Below are 16151 nucleotides of genomic sequence, written 5' to 3' on the forward strand. Positions count from 1 at the left end.
TACCTGCCTTATAGCAAGGACTGTATTAAAATGAGGTACTTTATATAAAGTAGTGTATTACATAAAGTAATGGATCCATTGGTCTACTTCACTTATAGCAAGGACTGTGTTAAAATGAGGTAAATGATATAAACTATTGCTGCTACATAATGTAATAAATCCAACACCATACCTACCTTATTAACAGGGCTTGTGTTATAATGAGGAACTTTTTAGTGAGGGACCACTGTAAGATAATGTCAGATTTTGGACTACTTTTATCAGATGTAGGTGATTCTTTTAAATATTTTGATAGGTATGTGCCCAAGGTTTGTAGGATAATCACAAGATGCAGTCGTATATATAATTCAAGTTCTCACCTGTAATTGATCTATTGTCATACCTGATACATACCAGACGTCTGAACATGATCTGCTTGCATGGAATAACTACAATACCACACTTGTTAGATCATCCATTATGTGCAAATTATGCATCATGGTTCTTTGTGATAACATCTAATGTTAACAAATGCGTTATATGGTTTTATTTCTCCCTTGAAGTTTATTGCATTATAGACAATATACAGCAGTGAAATGGCCTTGATTTATTGCAGTGCACTGGTCCATTATGCTGCAGTATATTTGTTTTGATATACTACAGTCTGTTCACATTGATGTACAACAGTGTGCAGGCCTTGCTATACTACAGTGTATTTGTTTTGATATACTACAGTGTATTCACCTTGATATACAACAGTGTACTGACCTTGATCTACTGCAGTGTATTGGCTTGATATGCTGCAGTGTATTTGTTTTGATATATTTCATTGTATTGGCCTTGATATACAACAGTGCACAGGCCTTGGTATACTACAGTGTATTCACCTTGATATATTACAGTGTATTCACCTTGATATACAACAGTGCACAGGCCTTGATATACTATAGTGTATTTGTTTTGATATACTACATACCGTATTCACCTTGATATACAACAGTGTATTCACCTTGATATACAGCAGTGCATTGGCCTTGATCTACTGCAGTGTATTGGCTTGATATGATGCAGTGTGTTTGTTTTCATATATTTCATTGTATTGGCCTTGATATACACCGGTGCACAGGCCTTGATATACCTTGCTTTGGTTTTGTGGGCTTTTTTTCAGTACGTGATTGACTGCATATGGTGGTCAGTATATTAGATAAAGGATGACCCCCAGGAAGTACCACTGACCCATGGGAAGCCATTGGCAAACTTTCTTACATACCCATATTTGCTGAGCCAAGACTTGAACCCATGCAGACAGAGGTGAGAAGTGACTGATCTGCAAAGGCAAGCACTTTCAACCATGCAGCCACGTGCGGTACACCTTGATATACAATATTGTATTGGCCTTGATATACTATTGTGTATTTACTTTGATACACTACAGTACATTGGCCTTGATATACTGTAGTGCATTGGTCTTGATATACTACATTGCATCTGTCTTGATATGCTGTAACATATTCATCTTGATATACTGCAGTGCATTGGTCTTGACATAATACAGTGTATTCACCTTGATATACTGCAGTACATTGACCTTGATATACTGCAGTACATTGGTCTTGACATAATACAGTGTATTCACCTTGATATACTGCAGTACATTGACCTTGATATACTGCAGTACATTGGTCTTGACATAATACAGTGTATTCACCTTGATATACTGCAGTACATTGACCTTGATATACTGCAGTACATTGACCTTGATATACTGCAGTACATTGGTCTTGACATAATACAGTGTATTCACCTTGATACACTGCAGTGCATTGGCCTTGATATACTGCAGTGCATTGGCCTTGATATACTGTAGTGCATTGGTCTTGATACACTGCAGTGCATTGGCTTTGATATACTGCAGTGCATTGGCCTTGATAAAGTACAATGCATTGGTTTTGATATATTACAGTGTATTCATCTTGATATACTGCAGTACATTGACCTTGATATACTGCAGTGCATTGGTCTTGACATAATACAGTGTGTTCACCTTGATATACTACATTACATTGGCCTTGATATACTGCAGTGTATTCACCTTGATATACTGCAGTGCATTGACCTTGATATAGTACAGTACGTTGGTTTGGATACATTACAGTGTATTCACCTTGATATACTGCAGTGCATTGGTCTTGATATACTGCAGTGCATTGGTCTTGACATAATACAGTGTATTCACCTTGATACACTACATTACATTGGCCTTGATATACTGTAGTGCATTGGTCTTGACATAATAGTGTTCACCTTGATATACTACATTACATTGACCTTGATATACTGCAGTGTATTCACCTTGATATACTGCAGTGCATTGACCTTGATATACTGCAGTGTATTCACCTTGATATACTACAGTGCATTGACCTTGATATGGTACAGTACATTGGTTTTGATATATTACAGTGTATTCACCTTGATATGCTGCAGTGCATTGGCCTTGATATACTGCAGTGCATTGGTCTTGATATCATATAGTGTATTGGCCTTTATATATTTAAGTGTATTGGCTTGAATATTCTATAGTGCATTGGTCTTTATATAGTACAGAGCATTGGTTTTGATTTATTACAGTATATTCACCTTGACATACTACAGTTTATTCACCTTGATATACTGCAGTGTATTCACCTTAATATACTTTAGTCCATTGGCCTTGATATACTACAATACACTGGCTTGATATACTACAATGCATTGGTCTTAATATACTTCAGTGCATTAGGATTGATATAATACAGTGTATTGGCCCCTTTTCACTACTGTGTTTCCTCATTTATAATACACACCTGTCAGCAGTGTACAGGTTGATGAGGGTCTATACCACTCATTCTGCTGATGGTTTAAAGTAGTAAAGTATTTGTAATGTCAAATAAAATGGTGTACAGTCTTCATAGTTCATTGTGTGTACAGTTGCCTTGTTGAATACAGTACTGGCTTTCCTAGCTTTAATATTCAACAAAATTTGCGTTTGTTGAACCCTTATTGATCTTGAAGATTTGTTGAATATTAGAATGAAAGCTTGATTATATTGCCAAATGTATGCAAAGTGTACTTCCCAACACTTCAATGGCAAAAGCTTTTGTCATGTTGTGTACATTGCCCCTATAATACAGAATTCAGAGATCAGTGATATTTTTGTCCTTAAAAAATGTTATAGTCTGTAAAGCAGTGCTTAAATTCAGGTCTGGATAATGGCCTCACAGTCCTTCAGACACTTTGCTTGTACCCTATACTTACTTTCAAGACCAGTCCAATTGCAAACAACACAGACCCTGGTCTGCCACTGCATAATGCTGTGGCAGATCAGGGTCTGTGTTGTTAGTTTGATTAATTACTCCTGAGAAATTGCATAGATCCCGATCTGCTATCACATTCTGTGATGGCAGACCTGGGACTTATAAGTGAACATATATGGTAAAAAAATTTTAGGTTAAGAAAGTGAAAGATGTTGTTGTAGGGTTTAATGCCATTTTTCAGCACACGATAATGGCGGCCAGTATTAATGGTGGAGGAAGAACCCAGGAAAACCCCGGAAAGAACCACCAACCCACGAGAAGCTACTGGCAAGCTTTCTCACATACCCACAATGACCGAATCTGAGACTCAAACCCATGCAAGACAGAGGTGAGATGGGGATCCATAATGGAGAGCACTTTATACCACTTGGCCACTTGAGGCCCCACAAATGAAAGATGTAACTATTTGTCAAGACTTTCTTCGTTGACGTAGATGACGTCACCATATTACTAGGCTGGGTGACAAAAGATCTGGGAAAGACACTGAAGGGCAGTGATAAATGAAGCCTAAATTTTTAAAATTGGGGATATATTACACACATACTTTCATCAAATGGCCAAATACGGATGTTGACCCATCCGGTAATTGGACAATATTGTTAGTTTTGCTAAATTCGATCAGATATCTCCGATGACCATACAAATTATTTTTTTATTTTTGTCATTTCTGAATGGCAAGTCATGTCACTTTAATGTCCACTGAAATGACATTATTGCTTGAAAGTGCTAACTTAATGCAGTGGTACTTAGTGTTCCTGTAGGTTCTAAAAAGCTAAATAATTTAAATATATTTTTGTTCATCTAAGTCCTTTTTTTTCCAATTTATTTCCAGAATTTGGATTTATGCATAAAATGTAAGAGAAAATGACAAGTAAACCAAGTAGAAACCAATAAAATTAATGCACTGCGGTTATGAAAGGATTGAAGTTTTTATATTTTGCAAGGATGGAAGTTTTGTACCTGGCAGAATTAATTTGTGAAGCCAGTTTTGTCATACATAGGGAAAAATTCTGGAATTAAATTGCTTTGATAACTGTCACTTTACGGTACCCACAGACACATTACAAAGAGTTTCCTGTTAGGATCAACAGAATACAACACATTTGTATGCCATAAAATGAAAGCGTCCCCCACAAATCCAGGTAACACGATGACTCACTTGTTAACCTGCAGTGCTTTTGTTGACATTTGGAACAGTGAGATAAACTTATAAGGGATGATTTCCACAACGAAGTTATACATTTGTAAGAGAAAGTGAAATTTGTTGCATGCTGTACTTCTTTTTATTATATTTACTTGACCGTCAATGAGAAGCTAAAATATAGTGGTACCTGTTGAAATAAACTATATATAAAGGACTCTGCATATAAAGAACATTTATGATCAATTTCATTTCTTTTGCATATTTAACCTCTTTATAAAGGACATTTGAACACAAACACGCATACACACACACACACACACACACACAAACACATATTCTGTATTTGCAAGAGTCATGTGCATTTTAGTTTGTGCCAGTCCTGCACTCCTTCAAGGGAGATGACATATCCTGCTCATTACAAAAATAAGGTTTCGAGCTAAACACTGACCACTAAACGAATGAATAGAACCGTGGTAAAAATGGGCGTATACGTAAAGATAAATGTATAGCTCGTTATCTGTAAGTAATGTTGCATGTTGTACATTCATAATTTTCCAAATGCAGATTCCTAAGACAGTAATGCCTACATTTGAAAGAGAAAAAAAACTGAAATATATATTGGTCTTGCTTATAGTTTAACATTAAATTTGTGATTAAGAAGTTACTTCATAACAAACTTGACAATACTCAATGCAGGTCTTTTGGAAATGCTTTCTTTGTCCATTCTCTTGTAAACAAAATCTATCTTAGAAAAACATTTGCTAAATTTATACTGGAGTAGAAACATGCATTGCTGGTCTTTGGCAGGAGACTGGCATTAATTTCTGTATGGGTAGTAAAATATAGGCATAAAGGACAAAATTGTATCATCCCTTTAGTACATTTATTTTGATGAGCTCTCTCCTCAGTTTGAAGCAGGGAAAATTTGCTTCCGAGACACTGCCAGTGTTCTACCTTCATCTGAGACATCTTTGTCTTTTATCATTCCATTAGGACAAAATCACAGAAAAGTACAGAGAATGTCCCATTACATTGCAGTGCATTGTAGTACTTTTTTAATAACATTTTTATTGTCATTTACCTCATCCTAAACATCACCATACCCACTGCTGGCTTTGGAATCTACCATATATACTTGTTTCTAAGACAAGTCCAACTGCACAGCGTGATTCCACTTTCATAGTATTTCATGGTCGCTTGTGACCATCATCAACTTGGATTTGTGATGTCATTGTTTATCTTTCCAAAAATGGTCAGACTGCTTCAAGGCTTTAAATTTCGATTAAATTGTATTCCCATCGGTGTATCAGACAAGTTTTATCTATTAATTAATAATGTAACTTTGTTAGGCATAAATTGAACTAATTTTTGTTTAAATGCAGAATAGAATGGTGCATATTTATGCAATAGGGCTTGTGAGATTCCCCCTGCCTTAGCATTGAAATCCCTGGATAACCTGTCTACTGTCAAAGTATATTGCTGCTCCACCACTCAGCTACACTAAACCACACCAGTAGTTGTAGGTATTGATAGTAAATCAAGATATGTATTCAAATGAGGGAGGTGAAAGTTCAGATTAGCACAGGGGCTGGGCCAAGGATAATAATATATCATAGCTGCATGTGGTTTAGGAGAGAAGTGGATCATTTTGTGTGGCATGGTAAAACATTCACATAGAAGTGATTTTCGGACTTGCTTTTTTTTGTAGATATAAAGATAATTGGAGTGCACATAAATCATTCTTTATGTCTGAAGGAAATTTTTAAATTCAGTTTTGCATTCTGCCAGAATTATTTTCAACTGTCACACCTTGTGACACAATGATTGTGCCCGACTGCGTGTACAATTTACTATAACCAGTTTTAATGTATGATTTCTGGCAGTGAAGTTTCCAGTTCAGTACATATGGAATATGTTACAAGTGCATTTCAGTACATTTGAGGGAATGGAAAATTATAAATGACTTACATTTGATGATTGATAATGTGCAGTTCATATTGTTCATTGGGTAATTCATGGACCAGATTTTCAAGCAGAGATGATGACTGAAATGGATTACACTTTGAATTGATTAAAAATAATTGAAATAGATTAGAATTTGAAATTGACAACACTTACTAGGACCAATGTTGACATGCATCCACTATAGATATTAGTTTTGGGAATACATTGAAAATGTTGATGGATTTTCAGGAAGTATACATTTACAGTTTTTACAGGTAAGTTGAACAGGTGCATAAGGCATATATCAGGTAATTATTTAAATGATGATGTTTTACTTTCTATTTTTTTAAAAGTCTTTTTAAGAAACTTTTCCATTACTGACAGTGTATATTTAAACTTTAAACTTATATTAAAGTCCGAAGAATAGAAACTGTTTGTAAACATTAAGCATGTTATGAGTGACATCAATTATTGTCTTTATCTTAGTTATGTTGGAAGAGTTTACAGGTCAAATTTCACTCAGCACTTCTAAATGTCTCATGCATATGAATTACTGTTGGAAATACAATAGACATGTGTACGTGTGGCCATCAAGGAATTGTCCTTTTATGTTTACAGAAGCACAATCCTAATTGCTTTGTTGCTTCACTTGTAAGTTTAAGTAAATGCCTTTTGGAGGGGGTGTTTTTTCCTTCTCCTATTCTGAATTGGTCATTTGTCCAATCAGAAGTGGAGGATTGATCCAACATGTATTTAGCTTTATAAGACATACGTAAAATTTAGTATATATATATATATATATATATATATATATATATATATATATATATATATATATATATAAAATTTAAATTTCCCCAAAACAATATTGTGACAGATTGATTGAATAATTGGGTTCAGAATTATTGGAGTTTATTTTTTCTAATAGTATGGGAAAGAAATATATTTGTTTCAGTTCAAGGAATGTACATGTAGTGTAAAATCGGTGTGTCCATCTGACATTATGTTGTTTTTAACAGTTGTTGTAAGCATAATTAGTTGTCACTGTGCAGCCAACACTGAATGTAAGTAAAGCTAATTAGCATTGACATCACTGAGTACTGTGTTATTACCATACAAGTCCTTCTTCTTTTATAGTGGTCAATATTAGTACACATGGGTTTGTGTTGTTATATTGTCAGGTCTTTTTCTTCCATGGTGGTCAATATCAGTACACAAGTGGGATTGTGCTGTTGTCATTAACTTTGTAAGACCTTTTTCTTCCATGGTGGTCAATATCAGTACACAAGTGTGATTGTGCTGTTGTCATTAAATTTGTAAGGCCTTTTTCTTCCATACTGGACAGTATCAGTATACATATAGGATTGTGTTGTTATCATCAACTTTGTAAGGCCTTTTTCTTCCATGGTGGTCAATATCAGCACACAAGTGGGATTGTGCTGTTGTCATTAAATTTGTAAGGCCTTTTTCTTCCATACTGGACAGTATCAGTATACATATAAGATTGTGTTGTTATCATCAACTTTGTAAGGCCTTTTTCTTCCATGGTGGTCAATATCAGTACACAAGTGGGATTGTGCTGTTGTCATTAAATTTGTAAGGCCTTTTTCTTCCATACTGGACAGTATCAGTATACATATAGGATTGTGTTGTTATCATCAACTTTGTAAGGCCTTTTTCTTCCATGGTGGTCAATATCAGTACACAAGTGGGATTGTGCTGTTGTCATTAACTTTGTAAGGCCTTTTTCTTCCATGGTGGTCAATATCAGTATACATATACGATTGTATTGTTTTCATTAACTTTGTAAGGCCTTTTTCTTCCATGGTGGTCAATATCAGTATACAAGTGGGATTGTGCTGTTTCATTAACTTTGTAAGGCCTTTTTCTTCCATGGTGGTCAATATCAGTACACAAGTGGGATTGTGCTGTTGTCATTAACTTTGTAAGGCCTTTTTCTTCCATGGTGGTCAATATCAGTATACAAGTGGGATTGTGCTGTTGTCATTAACTTTGTAAGGCCTTTTTCTTCCATGGTGGTCAATATCAGTATACAAGTGGGATTGTGCTGTTTCATTAACTTTGTAAGGCCTTTTTCTTCCATGGTGGTCAATATCAGTACACAAGTGGGATTGTGCTGTTGTCATTAACTTTGTAAGGCCTTTTTCTTCCATGGTGGTCAATATCAGTATACAAGTGGGATTGTGCTGTTTCATTAACTTTGTAAGGCCTTTTTCTTCCATGGTGGTCAATATCAGTATACAAGTGGGATTGTGCTGTTTCATTAACTTTGTAAGGCCTTTTTCTTCCATAGTGGTCAATATCTGTATAATATATGATTGTGTTGTTATCATGTAAGGTCTTTTTCTTCCAATAGTGATGAGGTTGACAGGAAAAATATTGACTTGGGTAGTGAGTGGAATAGGGGTGGGATGGAAGACCCAACTACATTCTCTGCTCAGCTGCAGCCATGTTTGACACTAACTGCAATATACCATAATTAGGAACCTGCATCAGAGGAATTAAAAATGTATACATAACTGTTTTGTATTGAATGTGATTCTTATTATGGTAGGTAAAATAATTAATGTTTATAAGAAGTAATGATAATGCATATATATGATATCCATAACCCATAGACACCAGACAGACTGTAATCAGGTGTTTGTTTCAGTAGATCTTGGCTCAGAGTACAGTTATACATTATATATGTGTATGTGGTGTTTGGTGTGTGTGTGTGTATGTGACCCTGATCTGCTCTCACATAATGTGCCAGCAGATCAGGGACTGTGTTGTTTTCTTGCACTGATTAGTTCTAACGATCTCTGACTGCCCAGATTCACCATCATATTATGGAATGGCAGATCTAGGTCTGTGCTGTTTATAGCTACAGTAAATGCCCGGATACTATATACTAAAGCTTATTGTGTCTGCATTTTACACTGTCCTGCAGGAAGTAAACAACAGAGTGAATAAAGGACTATGGACCAAAAATAATTCACAAACACTTAAAAATGTATGAAAATGCATACAATTACATAACTCTGATGCTTGCAAAATTTTATTTTCTAACAGAAATTATTCTCCAAAAACATTTTACTTTACATGTATGACCATACTTAAGTGTCCCTGTGTTTATTTAATTCAAATCTAACCACCTGGTTTGGAAATTATTTTGTTTGTACTGAAAATTACGTAAAGTCTAAAAAAACAACCACAAATGTCAAAGTACATGTAACTTGAAAAATCTGCAAAATTGCTGAAATGAAAACTAGGTGAAAGCTGTGCAATTCATGGAAACATCTGTTGGTGTGGTCATGAGGGAATGGACCCTTATCTTTTAGCTGATTATGATTTGCTTGATCAGAGTTCATGCTGTTTACAATTGGTTTGTGTTTTAATGGAGTAGATATGATAGTTACTAATATTAGTACCTTACTATAATTCATCAGAGATTCAAATTCAAACTACTAGTTATTATGATCAATCACTGGTTATTACAATTAACCACTAATTATTAGTCAGTCACTATTTATTACATTCAGCCAATAGTTATTATAGTCAACTATTAGTTATTGCAGTCACTAGTTATTACAATCAGCCAATATTTATTACAATCACCAGTAGTTTTTATAGTCCACCACCAGTTGTCAACCATTAGTTATTATAATCATCCATGAGTTGTTATAATCCACCAAGAGTTACTAGTCAACCATTTGTTACTGCAATCAATCATAAGTCCCTTTAAAGAAGCATGTATGTGGTTCAAAAATGAGAACTGCATTGATCCTTGTACAGCTTGACTGTCACAGAGTGCAGTATACTTTTCATAGGATGTAGCTGTAATGTAAATATTCTAAGCTTCACATTCCATGAATTAATTTGCAAGATATTTTGATTTTAGGAATAAAAAATTAAACTGTGTGTTAACATTTTGCTTTTTATAATCGTCTTTGCAGTTGCTATATCGCACTGAATGAAAAGGACTAATTTCATGATGTCAGTCTTTTGAAATAAAAAAAAATTAATAATTACAGTACTTTCACTATAAGGCCCTTCATTATAACAAGGTTCCTATTATAAGGTCATTCATTATAACAAGGTTCCTATTATAAGGTCATTCATTGTAACAAGGTTCCTATTATAAGGTCATTCATTATAACAAGGTTCTTCTTATTAAGGCCCTTCATTATAACAAGGTTCTTATTATAATACCCTTCATTATAACAAGGTTCCTACTATAAGGCCCTTCATTATAACAATACTCTGTCTCCAAAGGGTATCATTATAATGAGGGAATACTGTATAATGTATGTCATTGTAAGGCTATATATTCAGTCTCCAAAGGGCAGCATTATAATGAATAAGTATTGTATAATATCCTTCAATATAAGGCATTGATATTTTAATGTAGTATATTGTGGCTCACATGGACCTTATTATAATGAGGGAGTGTTATATGTATCCTTTACTTGTAAGATGACATCACTTTAGGTAGTATTCTCTATGGCTTCCATTGATAAAGTTATAATGAGGGAGTTCTGTATGCATCATGTACTTCACTGTAAGGGGGGGCTCACTATAACATAGTATACATTGTGGCTTCCATTGACAATTGAGGCAGTTCTGTGTGCATCACATACTTAATTATAAAGTGAACTCACTATAAGGTGTGGCTTCCATCGACAGTTTAGGCAGTTCTATGTACATTGTGTACTTCATTATAAGGTGAACTCACTATACAGTAGTATTATCTGTGGCTTCCATTGATAGAATTATAATGAGGGAGTTCTATATGTATCATGTACATCATTATAAGGTTAACTCACTATAAGGTAGTATACGCTCTGGCTTCCATTGACAACTATAAACACTTTGTATGCATCATGTACTTCATTGTAATATGGGCTCTGTATAAGGTGGCATAATCTACGACTCCCATGGATAACATGAGGAAAAAAAATTATAAGTATAAATGGCTCCTCAGGGGCTTAAAAGTACATGTGGATTTAAGAGATATGCATAGAAAGGATTTCAATTATAGGAAGCAAATGCTTAGTTGCAACTGCACGTGACAGTATTGTTCAAACTTCCCACTCAATATTGTACAAACTCCCTGCACAATATTGTAAACTCCCTACTCAGTATTGTACAAACTCCCCATGCAATATTGCATTAACTCTCCACACAATATTGTATTAGCTATTCACCCAAAATTGTACTAGCTCCCACACAATATTGTACAAACTCCCCACTCAATATTGTACAAACTCCCCACTCAATATTGTACAAACTCCCTACACAATATTGTACAAACTCCCCACTCAGTATTGTACAAACTCCCCATGCAATATTGTACAAACTCCCCATGCAATATTGCATTAAATCTCCACACAATATTGTATTAGCTATTCACCCAAAATTGTACTAGCTTCCAACAATATATTGCACTCTCATAGGTCTTGTGGGAAAATCTGTCTTGTTATCAAGACAGGCACTTAGAATGAAAGATGTCTGGGACACCATAGAATTCAATGGGGGAAAAACAAGGCTATGCCCTAAATTCTTGGGCTGAAGTGTTTTACCACACACGGAGTGCATGCAGGAAGGTTTTCTGTAGAGGTGGGGATTTTATCACACTGTGGTGCTTGTTTAATATAAGTAAAATGTTATTTTTTATTATCTACTAAGTATTTTTCATTAACAGAAGATTTATGACATGTGATATTTTATAAAACTCATGGTCTGCTGTAGGAAAAAACAAACCTTGAAGAAAGAACATAAACTGCTGTTGTGTATTTTAAATACGAAAATGTTTGGAAATTTAAATCCATATTGTCCTCCTTTGTTACATAGGTTGGTGTGTGCCATTAATTTTCCTCCAGTTTAGCTTGGTTAATATCAATATTGATTAAGTTTGTCTTAAATCATACTAGTTAATAAAATCCAGTACTCTCTCATTTTAGGGTAACTCATTATAACACTTTCTGTTTAAGATGGGTATCAGCATGGATCCCATTTGAATGGTAGCAATGTTAAACGCATAATGTACTTCATTGTAAGGCAATATATATTTGACTCTCATGGCCATAATTAAAATGAGGGACTAATGTTACATCATGTAGTTCATTATAAGTCAGTATACTCTGATTCAAGCAGACTGCATTATAATGAGGGAGTGGTTATAATTTACCTCATTATAATGGAGTATTACTTTAAGGCAGTATACTATATGGCTCACAAGGACAGTATTATAATGAGGGAATATTATAACAGGTACCTCATTATAAGATGGTCTCACTATAAGGAATTATATTATGTGTCTTTCATGGACAGCATTGCAGTGAGGGAGTAGTAATGGTCTCTTTGTCACTTTAAAGATGAAATGATTAACAGTTTGTAAGTGTTTAGATTAACAGTGCTATTTTTCACTTCATTATAGGGGGAGGGATTTTCAAGGGCACCAGTTGAAAGCAGAAATATGAACTGTTTACACTATATTGTTGTGATCTTGTATACCCACTTGTTCCAGTTGTTGAATACAGTCACCTTACTTTGAGTATGGTCAAGCTTAACAGCACAACCATTCCTAATAGCTGTAACATGATCTTTTTTTGAAAGGATATTTAAAACAGACTTTTATTGGTAAAAAATACATTGATGTGTTGAAAAGGGGTTTGGAGAGTGTTGACAGGCATATTGCCTTAGTGTAGCCTGGGCCTATCAAATCCTGTACATAATGTTAGAGAATAATTCAACCAAATGGACTTTTAAATACTATTGCCTTGATAATAATTCAACCAAATGGACTTTTAAATACTATTGCCTAGATGATAATTCAACCAAATGGACTTTTAAATACTATTGCCTTGATAATAATTTAACCAAATGGACTTTTAAATAATACTGCCTAGATAATAATTCAACCAAATGGACTTTTAAATACTATTGCCTAGATGATAATTCAACCAAATGGACTTTTAAATACTATAGCCTAGATAATAATTTAACCAAATGGACTTTTAAATACTGTTACCTAGATTATTAGCAGTTGGTAAAGACTAACAAGTGAAATATTACATTCAGTGGTATACAGGTACTAGAAAATTATCACATTCAGTGGTATACAAGTACTAGAGAACTATTACATTCAGTGGTATACAGGTACTAGAAATTTTTTACATTCAGTGGTATTCAGGAACTAGAAAACTATTACATTCAGTGGTATACAGGTAGTAGAAAACTGTTACATTCAGTGGTTATACAAGTACTAATTCAGTGGTTATACAAGTACTAGAAAACTTTTACATTCAGTGGTATACAAGGACTAGAAAACTATTACATTCAGTGGTATACAGGTAGTAGAAAACTGTTACATTCAGTGGTTATACAAATACTAGAAAACTTTTATATTCAGTGCTATTCAAGGACTAGAAAACTAGTACATTCAGTGCTATACAAGGACTAGAAAACTAGAACATTCAGTGCTTTACAAGGACTAGAAAATGGTTACATTCAGTGCTATACAATTCATAGAAGGATGTTACATTCAGTGGTATTCAGGGACTAGAAAACTAGTACATTCAGTGTTATACACATACTAACATAAGCAAACAATTACATCCAGTGGTATATACAAGTATTAACACAAGCAAACTATTACACTAACTGGTATACAAGTATTGTATAATGAAACTACATTGTTTGATATCCTAATTTATTGATTAATGTTAAATGATGACTGTTATACAGTAAACTGTTTTGATATCCAAATGCAGTGATTAATGTTAAATGAAGGTTATTGATTAGTGAAGTATTTTGATATCCTAATGCAATGATTAATATTAAATGGTGGTTATTAATTAGTGAAGTGTTTTGATATCCTAATGCAATGATTAATGTTAAATGGTGGTTATTGATTAATGAAGTGTTTTGATATCCTAATGCAATGATTAATGTTAAATGGTGGTTATTGATTAGTGAAGTGTTTTGATATCCTAATGCAATGATTAATGTTAAATGGTGGTTATTAATAAATGAAGGGTTTTGATACCCTAATGCAATGATTAATGTTAAATGGTGGTTATTAATTAGTGAAGTGTTTTGATATCCTAATGCAATGATTAATGTTAAATGGTGGTTATTAATTAGTGAAGGGTTTTGATATCCTAATGCAATGATTAATGTTAAATGGTGGTTATTATTTAGTGAAGTGTTTTGATATCCTAATGCAATGATTAATGTTAAATGGTGGTTATTAATTAGTGAAGGGTTTTGATATCCTAATGCAATGATTATTGTTAAATGGTGGTTATTAATTAGTGAAATCTTTTGATACCCTAATGCAATGATTAATGTTAAATGGTGGTTATTAATTAGTGTTATTAATTTAAATGTTTCCTAATGACCTTGGTATGTTAAATGGTGATTGTTATACAGTGAACTGTTTTCATGTCCTACTGCAATGATTTATGCTAAATGGTGACCTATGAAGTGAACTGTTCTGATGTCCTACTGCAGTGGTGTGTTGTTTGATCAGGAAACAAGGTGCCAAGTAACAGACCAGGATTATCCCTATTAATGCAGAGTGTTACCCACATATGAAGCCATGCAATTCTCTCATGCTTTTGGCAAATTTGGGATGACATTTCACTGTGTATAATGTTTACATTGGTATGAGTAACAGTAAACCCTATCAAAATAGGACATTCACTTAGGGTTATAATATATGCATATTTAATTCATTGATGATGACAGCAAATGTAAACTAATGCAATAGCAATCTTACATTCCCATTTGGCAAATTAAACAAGGTGTATTATTGTTTAAATAGTCTGCATTAGTGGTGCCAATTGTCTCTGTAATATTGATACAATGAATTGAAGTTTACTTACCTATGGGGAATGAGATCAGCAAATATTACAACCCTTTGTCTCTTTACATTTTAAGGTTAAATACCTTACAAATTCTTTTGTCTGGACGGCTGTTCTAACCAATTAGTAAACCAATGCAGGTATTTGATTGGCATTAATGTTTGATTTTTATTTCCTGTTTAAACTTTTTTTTGGGTCAAATTTAGTCAGAATTTAATTCTAAGGATAGTGTTGTGATCTTGCCACATCAGACCACAATTTGCTTCAGTCGGGTAATTTGTGAACAGTTTTGATTATGCTCATGATTTGCTTCACTCTTCTCTGAGGGTGTGATGGAAACAAAAGGGTAGCTTAATCATGGCTTTGTAAAAATTCATAATCTACATTTGCAGCATTTCCTTTCTTTGAAAACACATTCAAACAAAAAACAATTTAATCAATTTGGAGACAAATTTCCATTATTTTTATGGTGTCTGTAACATGGTTTTTAAAAGTGTTGTATATGTATCGCAAGATCACAGAACAGGCATTGTCAAAATTTTCACAGTAATCCTTGCCCAGAAATACTTGAAAGCAAGTGCAGTAATCAGTCCTGACTGGAGGAAGTTAATATGGTTATAAAAAAAAGACCAGCACACATGGCTGTCCTGTATCCTGTTACTCTATCATTTTAATATTTGCAAGACATCTGCTTAACATTTCAAGTGGTCTAGATTGACTTTTTGGTGATAACAAGGAAGTCATGGCTAGCAGCTTACTTTCTTCTATCTTTATTAGCCAACCAGATGATACACAAATACCTAATCCTGTAAAGATCCTGGTTTGGTGTCAGATGTGGGATTAAAAAAATACAGT

General features: G+C 34.1%; 1 protein-coding gene across 5 annotated transcripts in view; it reads left to right on the top strand.

The window, feature by feature from the left end:
* Positions 1 to 16151, top strand: part of LOC149791432 (protein TANC2-like) — a 375205-nt gene that overhangs the window by 197768 nt on the left and 161286 nt on the right. For 3 of the 5 annotated variants that reach the window (XM_089969958.1, XM_089969960.1, XM_089969961.1), the window contains exon 1: positions 6111 to 6698. The exons of 1 other annotated variant lie outside the window; for it this stretch is intronic. The gene's annotated coding sequence lies outside the window, so the exon portion shown is untranslated. Of the gene's footprint in view, positions 1 to 6110; positions 6699 to 16151 lie in introns of those variants that run through there. One more of the 5 variants, XM_089969965.1, reaches the window with a different exon arrangement.

This window comes from Sinohyriopsis cumingii, chromosome 9 (assembly GCF_028554795.1).
Source record: "Sinohyriopsis cumingii isolate HCF-2022 chromosome 9, ASM2855479v2, whole genome shotgun sequence".
Taxonomy (NCBI): Eukaryota; Metazoa; Mollusca; class Bivalvia; order Unionida; family Unionidae; genus Sinohyriopsis; species Sinohyriopsis cumingii.